The sequence below is a fragment of the Rhinoraja longicauda genome, unplaced genomic scaffold (genome assembly GCF_053455715.1).
Source record: "Rhinoraja longicauda isolate Sanriku21f unplaced genomic scaffold, sRhiLon1.1 Scf000989, whole genome shotgun sequence".
Lineage (NCBI taxonomy): Eukaryota > Metazoa > Chordata > Chondrichthyes > Rajiformes > Arhynchobatidae > Rhinoraja > Rhinoraja longicauda.
The window spans coordinates 1-9,543 of NW_027602205.1; the positions used below are offsets into that span (position 1 = coordinate 1).

Sequence of the window (9,543 nt, forward strand, 5' to 3'; positions counted from 1 at the left end):
TGCCCTCTCAATACCAAACGTCAACGTGATCCTTCTCTGCACTGGGCTGCTGAGGTGCAGCGACAATGAAAACCTGCCCTGGACCAGCGTGGCGGCGGTGAGTGTGTGTGTGTTTGTGCACTTGGACGTGAAAGGGAAAGGGCGAGGAGGAGAGAGAGAGAGAGAGAGAGAGAGAGAGGGAGAGAGGGAGAGAGGGAGGGAGAGAGAGGGGGAGGGAGAGAGAGGGGGAGGGAGAGAGAGGGGGAGGGGGAGAGAGAGAGGCAGAGAGCTAGCAAGAGAGGAAGTGAGAGAGAGTCGGGGCGGGAGAGAGAAAGTGTTTGAGAGACAGAGGGAGGGAGGTAGAGAGTGTGTGTTAAATGCAGGTTAAGTGTGGGCACAAGCTGCTACTCTGTGCCTACGGCCATACTAGCCTGAATACGCCCGATCCCGTCTGATCTCGGAAGCTAAGCAGGCTCGGGCCTGGTCAGTACTTGGATGGGAGACCGCCTGGGAATACCGGGTGTCGTAGGCTTTTTGTCCTCTCCCACCACCGCCTACTCTCTCTCTCTCTCTCTCTCTCTTTAACTCTCTTCCTCGCTCCTTTCCTTTTACTTAACACAGGCGACATGCATCAATTATCAACACCATTTCTCCAAGAGAACCACCTGGATAAAACACAACTACAACTCAAATTAAACAGTGGCACCGTGGCACAGCGCTAGAGTTGCTGCCTCACAGCCCCACACACCCGGCTCACAACCTGACTATGGTCTCTCTCTCTCTCTCTCTCTCTCATAGAAACATAGACAATAGGTGCAGGAGTAGGCCATTCGGCCCTTCGAGCCTGTACGCACCGCCATTCAATATGATCATGGCTGATCATCCAACTCAGTAGCCTGTACCTGCTTTCTCTCCATACCCCCTGATCCCTTTAGCCACAAGGGCCACATCTAACTCCCTCTTAAATATAGCCAATGAACTGGCCTCAACTACCTTCTGTGGCAGAGAATTCCACAGATTCACCACTCTCTGTGTGAAAAAAAACTTTCTCATCTCGGTCCTAAAAGACTTCCCCCTTATCCTTAAACTGTAACCCCTTGTTCTGGACTTCCCCAACATCGGGAACAATCTTCCCGCATCTAGCCTGTCCAACCCCTTAAGAATTTTGTAAGTTTCTATAAGATCCCCCCTCAATCTTCTAAATTCCAGCGAGTACAAGCCGAGTCTATCCAGTCTTTCTTCATATGAAAGTCCTGCCATCCCAGGAATCAATCTGGTGAACCTTCTCTGTACTCCCTCTATGGCAAGAATGTTTTTCCTCAGATTAGGAGACCAAAACTGTACGCAATACTCCAGGTGTGGTCTCACCAATGCCCTGTACAACTGCAGCAGAACCTCCCTGCTCCTAAACTCAAATCCCCTCGCTATGAATGCCAACATACCATTCGCTATCTTCACTGCCTGCTGCACCTGCACGCCTACTTTCAATGACTGGTGTACCACGACACCCAGGTCTCGTTGCATCTCCCCTTCTCCTAATCGGCCACCATTCAGATAATAGTCTGCTTTCCTGTTCTTGCCACCAAAGTGGATAACCTCACATTTATCCACATTATACTGCATCTGCCATGCCTTTGCCCACTCACCTAACCTATCCAAGTCACGTTGCAGCCTCCTAGCATCCTCCTCACAGCTAACACTGCCCCCCAGCTTCGTGTCATCCGCAAACTTGGAGATGTTGCTTTCAATTCCCTCGTCCAAATCATTAATATATATTGTAAATAGCTGGGGTCCCAGCACAGAGCCTTGCGGTACCCCACTAGTCACTGCCTGCCATTCTGAAAAGGACCCGTTTATTCCTACTCTGCTTCTTGTCTGCCAGCCAGTTCTCTATCCACATCAATACTGAACCCACAATACCGTGTGCTTTAAGTTTGCATACTAATCTCTTATGTGGGACCTTGTCGAAAGCCTTCTGGAAGTCCAGATATAACACATCCACTGGTTCTCCCTTATCCACTCTACTAGTTACATCCTCGAAAAATTCTATAAGATTCGTCAGACATGATTTACCTTTCATAAATCCTTGCTGACTTTGTCCAATGATTTCACCACTTTCCAAATGTGCTGCTATCCCATCTTTAATAACTGACTCTAGCATTTTCCCCACTACGATGTTAGACTAACTGGTCTGTAATTCCCCGTTTTCTCTCTCCGTCCCTTTTTGAAAAGTGGGGTTACATTAGCTACCCTCCAATCCTCAGGAACTACTCCAGAATCTAAAGTGTTCGGCAAAACAGTTGCCGAGCCTAAACTGGGTCTCACCGGTGGTGTAAATAATAAAGCAACAACAACAACCAAACTACATAAGTGTAATGTACAACAGCCAACTGAGCTAGCAACCAGCTTGTCTTCGGGATGTGGGAGAAAATCTGAGCATCCGGGTAAAAACTGTGTGGTCACAGGGCGAACGTGCAAACTCCACATGGACAGCACCAGAGGCAAGGATTGGATCGATAGTGCTCCCAGAGGTGAGGAAAAGCCATTCCCTCCTCAGATGCTGCCTGCGCCAGTGAGTTCCTCCAGAACTTTGTGTTTTGTTTCATGGTATGTGAAGTTGATTATGCGTGCGTGTGTGTGTGAGCCTTTGTGAAGATGCATGTTGATGAGGGATGGGTATAGATTTGTGAAAGATGTGTGTTACCACAGTGAAGGAAAAAAGGAGTGAGTGAAGGAGTATTTAAATGTCTGGCAGTGTATGTGAGAGGAGGAGCTTGCCGGTCGGTGGCAAGAAAAGCCTACGACACCCGGTATTCCCAGGCGGTCTCCCATCCAAGTACTGACCAGGCCCGAGCCTGCTTAGCTTCCGAGATCAGACGGGATCGGGCGTATTCAGGCTAGTATGGCCGTAGGCACAGAGTAGCAGCTTGTGCCCACACTTAACCTGCATCTACACTGCCTGCACACCAGTTTACACCACAATACAATATACAACACAAACTTTATTGTCATTGTGCAGTGTACGAGTACAGAGACAACGAAATGCAGTTAGCATCTTAACCAGAGTGCATGCGATGGAATAGTAAAACATATAATATATATGTTATATGAAAAAGGGGGCGTGGCTGTGTTCTGCAGCTGCGGCTCACCGGCAGTCTCTCTGGGGTTTTTTTTGTCATTGTCGTTGTTAAATGTACGTTTTGTTTTATTTTTAATTCTGTGTATGTAGGGGGGTGGTGGGGGGGTTGGGGGAAACCTTTTTTCAAATCTCCTCAACGGAGATGCGACCTTTACCGTGTCGTATCTCCGTTCGCGCTACGGCCTAACATCGTGGAGTCGGCGGCCTCCAGCTGGGATCGACCTCAAAGACTCCGGCCGCAGGGCCTGGACTTACCATCTCGGAGGCTTCGGCCGTGGGCCCTGCAGACCGCAACATCGGGAGTTCGCAGGTCCCTGGCTGGCGACCGGCTTTCGGGAGCTCCAGCCGTAGCAGCTTCGACCGTTCCCAATGTTGGGGGAGTCCAGAACAAGGGGCCACAGTTTGAGAATAAGGGGTAGGCCATTTAGAACGGAGATGAGGAAGAACTTTTTCAGTCAGAGGGTGGTGAAGGTGTGGAATTCTCTGCCTCAGAGGGCAGTGGAGGCCAGTTCGTTGGATGCTTTCAAGAGAGAGCTGGATAGAGCTCTTAAGGATAGCGGAGTGAGGGGGTATGGGGAGAAGGCAGGAACGGGGTACTGATTGAGAGTGATCAGCCATGATCGCATTGAATGGCGGTGCTGGCTCGAAGGGCTGAATGGCCTACTCCTGCACCTATTGTCTATTGTCTATTGTCTATTGAAGCGCGAGGTACGATCAACCCGCTCGCAGGCCCTTCATCGCCCTGCGTGGCCTGGCCGCAGCACTTTCCATCGCCCGGTGGGGGCTCAGGACCTTCATCGCCCAGTGGGGGCTCAGGACTTTCATCGGCCTGCTCGGCTCGACCCTGGGACTTTCCATCGCCCGGTGGGGGCTCAGGACTTTCATCGGCCTGCTCGGCTCGGCTCGGCCCTGGGACTTTCCATCGCCCGGTGGGGGCTTCAAAAAGTTGGGAGCCTCGATCACCTCGTGGCACCACGGGAGAAGAATGAGGAGGAGATAAGACTTTGCCTTCCATCACAGTGAGGGTATGCCTGGAGCAATCACTGTGATGGCTGTTTTGTGTAAAAAATTATATCTGTGTGTCTTGTGTTTTTTAATGTCTACTGCCGGACCCTGACGTGAGAGGACGCTGGCGTTGTGTATTCGCCGCTTTTCCGTCAGGATAGTTTGTCTGTTTGTTTCTATGTTAATTGTTTTTGTAAAGCGCTTTGAGCATGCGATAAGGCGCTATATAAAATAAATGGATTATTATTATTATTATTATATACAGTCATTCAGTAGCGGTAGTGGAAATTCCGGTGAGCGAGATCAGTCACTGATGGGAGGAGAGCCTGAGGGGGGGTGGGTGGGAGGGGGGGGGGGGGGTTTTAATATATAAGACAAGGGGGATGTTGTGAGGAGCAGTTGGCTGCGCCTAACGGCTGCGGCTCTCTGGCAGTCTGTTTGTCTTTTTTTTTGTTTGTGTCGGTGTTGGGATGGTTTTTGTTCCTGTTTTTGGCTGTGTATGTGTGGGGGGGGAGGTGGGTGTGTTGGGGGGGGGTGGGGCGGGGGAAACCTTTCTTTTATTAGGTCTCTTCCCTGGGGCGCAGCTCGCCCGCGGGGCCTTCCATCGCCCGGCGCGGCTCGGCCGCTGGACTTAACATCGCCGGCGCGGCTCGGCCGCGGGAGTTTTCAGTGCCCGGTGCGGCTCGGCTGCGGGACTTAACATCGCCGGCGCGGCTCGGCTGCGGGACTTAACATCGCCGGCGCGGCTCTGCTGCGGGACGTTTCAGTGCCCGGCGCGGCTCGGCTGCGGGACGTTTCAGTGCCCGGCGCGGCTCGGCTGCGGGACGTTTCAGTGCCCGGCGCGGCTCGGCTGCGGGACTTAACATCTCCGGCGCGGCTCGGCCGCGGAACGTTTCAGTGCCCGGTGCGGCTCGGCCGCGGGACTTAACATCGCCGGCGCGGCTCGGCCACGGGACGTTTCAGTGCCCTGTGCGGCTCGGCCGCGGGACTTAACATCGCCGGCGCGGCTCGGCTGCGGGACGTTTCAGTGCCCGGTGCGACTCGGCCGCGGGACGTTTCGGTGCCCGGTGCGGCTCGGCCGCTGGACTTAACATCGCCCGGTGCGGCCGCGGGACGTTTCGGTGCCCGGGGCGGCTCGGCCGAGGGGCCTTCCATCCCCTTGCGGGGGCTGTGCGTGTCGGTTGCCTCGGTAGGGGTCGAGCTGTCTGTCCGTGGGTGTGGGGGAAGGAGAGGGGAAGTTTTATTGCCTCCATCACAGTGAGGGTGTGTTTGGAGTCACTGTGATGGATGTTTGTGTTGGGGTCGTGTGTCCTGTGTTCTTTTCTTTTTTTGCTGTGACTGCTGAAATTTCGTTCGGTGTTGTGCCGAGTGACAATAAAGTTTTGTTATGTTATATTGCTGGGACTACTTTGTGTATCCAAGAACTACTTTGTATGGCTGTGTATATAAGTGATGGGTGTGATTAGGCGGTCACTCTGGATCCAGGCGGCCTTGGAAGAAACAGCCTGGAGTACAAGCTGCACCATGATAACATTTTAAACATGTGCACTCGTGGTCCGTCCAGAGTCACAAGAAAGGTACAACAGGTACCGGACCACGAAGAACAACATGGTGGCAGCGGTTTGGTGTTTCGCCTAGGGAGGGAATGAAGCATGCCCGAGCAGAAAAGGTTAAAAAGAAGAAAAAAAAGAAAAAGAAAAAAAAAAGCCCTGAAGGGAAACAAAACAAAAGAAAAGTTTCCAGCTCGGTACGGGACGTTTGGAGTGCATCCCGACAGGGCCAGTGTGAGTTGGTATAGTTACCTGCTCAGTAGTCGGCGCCGAGTTGCCGACGTGACGCTGTAAGCTGCTGGGGGAGGTGCGTGTAGGCCCACGTCGCGCCCCAGCACCTGTGTAGGCCCGAGATTAGAAGCCTGCGACTGCTTCGCGGGGGAGAGACCGGGAGACCCGACACACGGAGATGTGCGGTGACAGGGGAAGACCGACACCCACGGAGGTGTGCGGCAACCGGGGGAGCCCCAGAGGAGACTGACACCTACGGAGGTGTGCGGCGACCGGAGGGGGTCGGCGACTGGAGGGACCGACCACCCGCGGAGGTGCAGCGGCCGGTAAGGCCGAGGCACTACATGCTTACCCAGGCGCGTCGACCGTAGAGTCGGGACGGCCCTGGGCCCGAGGCAGCGGCAACGCGTTCGAATTTGAGCGGCAGCTGCCGGGAGCACCTGTGGGCGGGGCCGGGGAGCACCTGTGGGCGGGGCCAGCGGCAGCGCGTTCGAAAAGTTGAACGGCAGCTGCCGGGGAGCACTTGTGGGCGAGGCCAGCGCACTGCGATTTCAGCAGTGGCAGCCCAGCAGTGAGAGCCCAGCAGTGGCAGGCCAGCAGTGGCAGCCCAGCAGTGCCAGCCCAGCAGTGCCAGGCAAATCATGGTGGTGGAGCATCTAGAGCCTACACTACGTTTGATCTACACAGCACGTCTTCTTGAGGGGAAGATATGGAACAAAATGAATATTTTGTGTTTAATGACCTGTGTAGTGATCTGTGTAATGAAACCTTAATGTATTATATTTGATGTTTTTGTATAAATGTATATATCTGTGGAGTGACCACACGGTGTGAGTGACCACCCGGAGTTGAGTGACCACCCGGCGATGAGTGAAATTCCGCAGAGGAGTGACCACCAAGACGAAATTGCTGAGCATTTGGATAGCAGTAACGGGATCATTCCGAGTCAGCATGGATTTACGAAGGGGAAATCATGCTTGACAAATCTACTGGAATTTTTTGAGGATGTAACTAGGAAAATTGACAAGGGAGAGTCAGTGGATGTGGTGTACCTCGACTTTCAGAAAGCCTTCGACAAGGTCCCACATAGGAGATTAGTGGGCAAAATTAGGGCACATAGTATTGGGGGTAGGGTACTGACATGGATAGAAAATTGGTTGACAGACAGAAAGCAAAGAGTGGGGATAAATGGGTCCCTTTCGGAATGGCAGGCAGTGACCAGTGGGGTACCGCAAGGTTCGGTGCTGGGACCCCAGCTATTTACGATATACATTAATGACTTAGACGAAGGGATTAAAAGTACCATTAGGAAATTTGCAGATGATACTAAGTTGGGGGGTAGTGTGAATTGTGAGGAAGATGCAATAAGGCTGCAGGGTGACTTGGACAGGTTGTGTGAGTGGGCGGATACATGGCAGATGCAGTTTAATGTAGATAAGTGTGAGGTTATTCACTTTGGAAGTAAGAATAGAAAGGCAGATTATTATCTGAATGGTGTCAAGTTAGGAGGAGGGGGAGTTCAACGAGATCTGGGTGTCCTAGTGCATCAGTCAATGAAAGGAAGCATGCAGGTACAGCAGGCAGTGAAGAAAGCCAATGGAATGTTGGCCTTCGTAACAAGAGGAGTTGAGTATAGGAGCAAAGAGGTCCTTCTACAGTTGTACCGGGCCCTGGTGAGACCGCACCTGGAGTACTGTGTGCAGTTTTGGTCTCCAAATTTGAGGAAGGATATTCTTGCTATGGAGGGCGTGCAGCGTAGGTTCACTAGGTTAATTCCCGGAATGTCGGGATTGTCGTATGTTGAAAGGCTGGAGCGATTGGGCTTGTATACACTGGAATTTAGAAGGATGAGGGGGGATCTTATTGAAACATATAAGATAATTAGGGGATTGGACACATTAGAGGCAGATAACAATGTTGGGGGAGTCCAGAACAAGGGGCCACAGTTTAAGAATAAGGGGTAGGCCATTTAGAACGGAGATGAGGAAGAACAATCCAATCCTTGCCTCTGGTGCTGTCCATGTGGAGTTTGCACGTTCGCCCTGTGACCACACAGTTTTTACCCGGATGCTCAGATTTTCTCCCACATCCCGAAGACAAGCTGGTTGCTAGCTCAGTTGGCTGTTGTACATTACTACTGATGTCGTTTGGTTGTTGTTGTTGCTTTATTATTTACACCGGTGAGACCCAGTTTAGGCTCGGCAACTGTTTTGCCGAACACTTTAGATTCTGGAGTAGTTCCTGAGGATTGGAGGGTAGCTAATGTAACCCCACTTTTCAAAAAGGGAGGGAGAGAGAAAACGGGGAATTACAGACCAGTTAGTCTAACATCGTAGTGGGGAAAATGCTAGAGTCAGTTATTAAAGATGGGATAGATAGCAGCACATTTGGAAAGTGGTGAAATCATTGGACAAAGTCAGCATGGATTTATAATAATAATAATAATAATGCATTACATTTATATAGCGCTTTTCAAACACTCAAAGACGCTTTACAGGGATTTCTAGAACATAGAGAAGTGAATAAATAGATAAATAAGTAAACGAACAGAGAAAGGAGACAGAAGATGAGGTGACCTTCAGTGGTTGAAGGTTGTGGTGAGTGAGGAGGAGTCTCTGACGGTTTGGGGTAGTGAGTTCCATAGGGTGGGAGCAGCGATGGAGAAAGCCCTGTCCCCCCAGGATCTGAGTTTGGTCCGGATGGGGGGGGACAGGAGATTGGCAGCAGCAGAGCGGAGGGTGCAGGTGGGAGTGTGCCTGTGGAGGAGGTCAGTCAGGTAGGATGGGGCCAGATTATGGAGGGCTTTGTAGGTCATGAGGAGGATTTTGTATTGGATTCTCTGGGGGATGGGGAGCCAGTGGAGTTTGTAAAGGAAAAATTTTCGAGGATGTAACTAGTAGAGTGGATAAGGGAGAACCAGTGGATGTGTTATATCTGGACTTCCAGAAAGCTTTCGACAAGGTCCCACATAAGAGATTAGTATGCAAAAACTTAAAGCACACGGTATTGAGGGTTCAGTATTGATGTGGATAGAGAACTGGCTGGCTGGCAGACAAGAAGCAAAGAGTAGGAATAAACGGGTCCTTTTCAGAATGGCAGGCAGTGACTAGTGGGGTACCGCAAGGCTCATTGCTGGGACCCCAGCTATTTACAATATATATTAATGATTTGGACGAGGGAATTGAATGCAACATCTCCAAGTTTGCGGATGGCACGAAGCTGGGGGGCAGTGTTAGCTGTGAGGAGGATGCAAGGAGGCTGCAACGTGACTTGGATAGGTTGGGTGAGTGGGCAAAGGCATGGCAGATGCAGTATAATGTGGATAAATGTGAGGTTATCCACTTTGGTGGCAAGAACAGGAAAGCAGACTATTATCTGAATGGTGGCCGATTAGGAGAAGGGGAGATGCAACGAGACCTGGGTGTCGTGGTACACCAGTCATTGAAAGTAGGCATGCAGGTGCAGCAGGCAGTGAAGAAAGCGAATGGTATGTTGGCATTCATAGCGAGGGGATTTGAGTATAGGAGCAGGGAGGTTCTGCTGCAGTTGTACAGGGCATTGGTGAGACCACACCTGGAGTATTGCGTACAGTTTTGGTCTCCTAATCTGAGGAAAGACATTCTTGCCATAGAGGGAGTA

General features: G+C 51.4%; 2 non-coding genes across 2 annotated transcripts; one reads left to right on the forward strand and one right to left on the reverse strand.

Annotated features, from left to right (window-relative positions):
- The first annotated feature begins 392 nt into the window (after positions 1 to 392).
- On the forward strand, positions 393 to 511 carry LOC144591407 (5S ribosomal RNA). The gene has a single exon (XR_013546820.1). It is a non-coding gene; the product is annotated as a 5S ribosomal RNA (ribosomal RNA).
- Positions 512 to 2,774: 2,263 nt separating this feature from the next.
- Positions 2,775 to 2,893, reverse strand: LOC144591416 (5S ribosomal RNA). The gene has a single exon (XR_013546829.1). It is a non-coding gene; the product is annotated as a 5S ribosomal RNA (ribosomal RNA).
- Positions 2,894 to 9,543: the final 6,650 nt, after the last annotated feature.